This window comes from Empidonax traillii, unplaced genomic scaffold (assembly GCF_003031625.1).
Source record: "Empidonax traillii isolate 1590-97213 ecotype Southwest subspecies unplaced genomic scaffold, ASM303162v1 scaffold2:size4533513, whole genome shotgun sequence".
Classification (NCBI taxonomy): domain Eukaryota; kingdom Metazoa; phylum Chordata; class Aves; order Passeriformes; family Tyrannidae; genus Empidonax; species Empidonax traillii.
Window position 1 is genome coordinate 4,364,242 of NW_020955195.1, and position 3,593 is coordinate 4,367,834.

The 3,593-nt window shown below is 47.1% G+C and overlaps 1 protein-coding gene across 2 annotated transcripts in view; it reads left to right on the forward strand.

Moving 5' to 3' along the window:
- Positions 1 to 89: 89 nt before the first annotated feature.
- The window catches only part of PCGF3 (polycomb group ring finger 3), a 51,578-nt gene continuing 48,074 nt past the window's right edge, over positions 90 to 3,593 (forward strand). For both annotated transcript variants that reach the window (XM_027902888.1, XM_027902969.1), the window contains exon 1: positions 90 to 405. The gene's annotated coding sequence lies outside the window, so the exon portion shown is untranslated. The remainder of the gene's footprint in view (positions 406 to 3,593) is intronic.

Consider the following 3,593-nt stretch of genomic DNA (forward strand, 5'->3'; position numbering starts at 1 on the left):
GCCCCTCTCCCCGGGGGGAGGGAGGAGGGGGCGGCCGGCGCCGCTCCCGGCTGAGCGCCCCTCGCGCATGCGCCGCGAGCGCGCGGCGCCCCCGCTCGGCTCCGCTCGGGCCGCGCTCGGCTATTTCCGCCTCTTTGTTTTAAACTCCGGGCCGAGCCCTTTAATTCCCCCCCCCCCTTTTTTTTTTTCCTTTTTTTTTTTTTTCTCCTTCCTTCCCCCCTTTTAATTTTCCTGGGAAGGGGAAGAGGGACCGCCGTTCCCCCCTGCGCCTCGCGCTTCCGACTCCTGTGCTCTCTGCTCTGCGGTGGCGGCCGGGGAAGGACGGGCCGGGGAGCGGAGGGTCGGCGGCGGCGGGGGCAGCCCCCGCTGTAGCCCCGAGCGGCGGCCGCGCCCCCCGCCCCTCAGGTCAGTGCAGGGCCGGGGGGGGAGCGCGGGGGTCCCGGCCTTGCCCCGCCGAGGGGCCGGAGGGCAGCCGAGGGGCTCGGGGGCGGGGCGGGCCCGCCGTTCCCCCGCCCTCCGCGGGGTATTTGCGGCGGGGGCCGCGGGGTATGGCAGGGCCGGGGTGAGGGGTGTGTGTGGGGCGAGGGTCTTCTCCGCCCTGAGGGCGTGGGAGGCTGCGGGGGAGCGGGCCGGGGGCTGAAGGGGGCTGCGGTCGAACTTTCGGGGCGGGCGGGGGCCGCTCACAGGCGGGGTCGGGGTTCTGTGGGGTTCTGTGGGGTTCAGGCGTCAGGGGCGCCCCGAGGGCCGGGGGAGCGCCTGTCCCTGTCCCGCACCGGGAGAAAAGGAAACCCCGATACCCCCCACCCCACACCTCCCTACCCTCGGGCGGAGTTGCTTGTTGTTGGTGGGTGGGGGGGGAGGGTCTGGGCAAGGCTCCAGAAACCCTATGGCTCGGGGGGAAAGGTTGTCTGAGGGGAGGGGTGTAGGTGGCGTTTCCAGTAAGCTGGAGAGAACAGGGGGGGACGGGTCCCTTGGGTGTGCGACCTCAGCCCTGCAGGTATGTGGATCCAGTGCTTGTGTGTCTGGGATTTGAAGTCGTCAGAAATGGGGAAGGAATTGGTACTCACGGGTAAAATGTAAAATGCTGGTGCTTTGAATTGTTTCAAGGTGTGAGGGCATGCATACATATATGCGCACATACACGTATATACATATATATGAATTTGATGTTGAAAACTTCTGATAGTTCTCTAAACCACTGAGTTCTAGTGAGTTGTGGTGTTGCCACATTTGGCCTTTTAAGTTGGTCACTTTTAGTCTGAAAGTGTTGGTTGTTACTTTAGTATCCTGTGTGGAAAGTCTAGCATGTCCCTAAGTTAATGAGGCTCACAGGAGGTTTGATTATTATGAGTTATGAAGTACTTAGGTGTTCTTTTGTTACTTCCCATGTTCGCATTTTTCTTTTTTATTTTTTATTGTTGCAAAACTGTTAGTCTGTGCAGGCTTTCTGTCAAATCAATTTAGCCCTTTTGCTGCTTTCTGTATGAAATGCATGCCTCTGAGAAACCAGTTAAAGAAATTCTGGTTTATTACCTGTGTATGCTCTGGAACTTTCTGAATATATTTTCTTTGGTATTTTGCAAAATAATGCTGTGTAATTGTCTTCATTTCACCGAAAAGTGAAGTTTGTGGATGAAAAGCTCTGAGTTAAAAAAAAAAAAAAAGAGTGAGCCTTCATGTTTAAGGAGCATCCCATGTATGTATCTTCCAATGTAGATTGATTTCCTTTATACAGCATAAATTAGGTATGTGCTAAATATGTTGAGTCTTTTTGGTACTCTGTAATGTGCTTTTTAAAACTAATTATTGATTATTGTTGTGTAGGATACTTGTGTTTGTTCTTTTAGTGGCAAGTCAGGTGAGAGTCTCAATTGCCATAGTCATCTCATGTACCTCATAAAGGTTCTCTGCAATTCATAAAATTCTTTGTTTGGTAACAAAAGTGAATAGAAACAGAAATCAGTAGCCTTTCTATTTATTTTTAAGTTGGTAATTTGAGGATCTTTAAGAGAGTACAGAACCTGTGCAGAACCAAAGGTACTTGGCGAGAACACGTAGGATGCGTTAGAAGAGGGTCAGCCGATTTTCTGGAGATGCATAGGTGTGCTGTGATGGAAAGCTTGGAAATACAACATTTCATAAACCACTTTTTGAGGAAAATCTATTTTGATTTCTCTCTGTGGGCTGATCTGGCCAGCTTGATCTTATTACTCTGCTGTCACCATAGAAAATCAAGACTTAGCACTTGTAAATGTCGTAATGAAGTCGACTTAGAGTTTGTAATTATCCTAGCCTAATACTAATGCCTAGAATGACAGAAATTAATTACGGCACTATGAAAGATTTCTGCTACTAAGAGACTGTAAAGTACAGCTTTTGGTCACTGCAGCTGTCCTGCTCTTACATCTCCTGTCTACTTACGTGATTTAGAGGATGTCATCTCAAAGCTTTGTATTTGAGATACAGGTAAGTTTTCTCATCAAGGACTATTCTACACTTGCTTTAATAGCTTGGATTTCTTTTTTTACGTGTGGCTGTTTAATGTAGGTTTTTGGCCTTTTTAGCTTTTGTCAGGTAATGATCTCCCTGGACTGAAGTAATTGCAGATTAAATTCCTGAACTCTCTGGGAAACACTGTAAGAAGAAGTAGGAGCATTTCCATTGAAAGCTCTTACTACCTGTGAGGTAGATGTGGACATGGTGTTTTGAAAAGTGTGCGTGTTGCCAGCATTTCACTCTTCAGCTGCTGTCTTATGATGCCAGCTTACAAGAAAGTATAAGGACATCTTGTATGTTATAAAAGAAACATTTTCTCTATTTTTTTGCTCTGGAACTACTGTCCCTTTGACACATGTGTGGAATTAGAATTACCAAGTGGAAGCCTGTGCTGATAATGGTGTTTGCTAATGATGATGTTTAATGATAGTTGGAACTTCTCTGATTTGCCAAGTTAGGTTTGCAGTCACGTTTAAAGGAAATGTAGAGGAAAACCTGCTCAGGGTAGTTTGATTGTAGTAAGTTAAAAGCCAGGCAGAAGCTGCCCATGTCTTTTAGCTTATACAAGACTTATTTTGAAGCTCTGTTTTGAAGTAAATTTAGAGTTTAGTGTTCCTTGCACCTCCCTTTTTAAAATGCAAACTTGCTGTTTACTTCTTGTTGTTGACTGACTGCAAATTTAGCTAGTATGTGGAAGTCATATATACAGTAAAGGGGAAAAAAGAAACAGTATATTCTGTGTTCAAAGCAATCTTTTCCATTGTGATATGTAACACATTTTCATTGCTAAAAGAAGAAACACTGTAAACAGTGGTTTGTTCTATAATTGCTCTAAAAAACCAACAGAAAACTTGCTGATTTTATCTAAATTCATAGAATAATAGAATGGTTTGGGTTGGAAGGGACCTTAAAGATAGTCTAGATCCAACACCCCTGCTATGAGAAGGGACATCTTCCAGTAGACCAGGTTGCTCAGAGCCCCATCAACTTGGCCTTGAGCACTTCCAGGGGTGGGGCATCCACAATTTTCCTGGGCAGCCTGTTCCTGTGCCTCACCACCCTCACACCTAATATCTAATCTAAACCTGCTCTCTTTC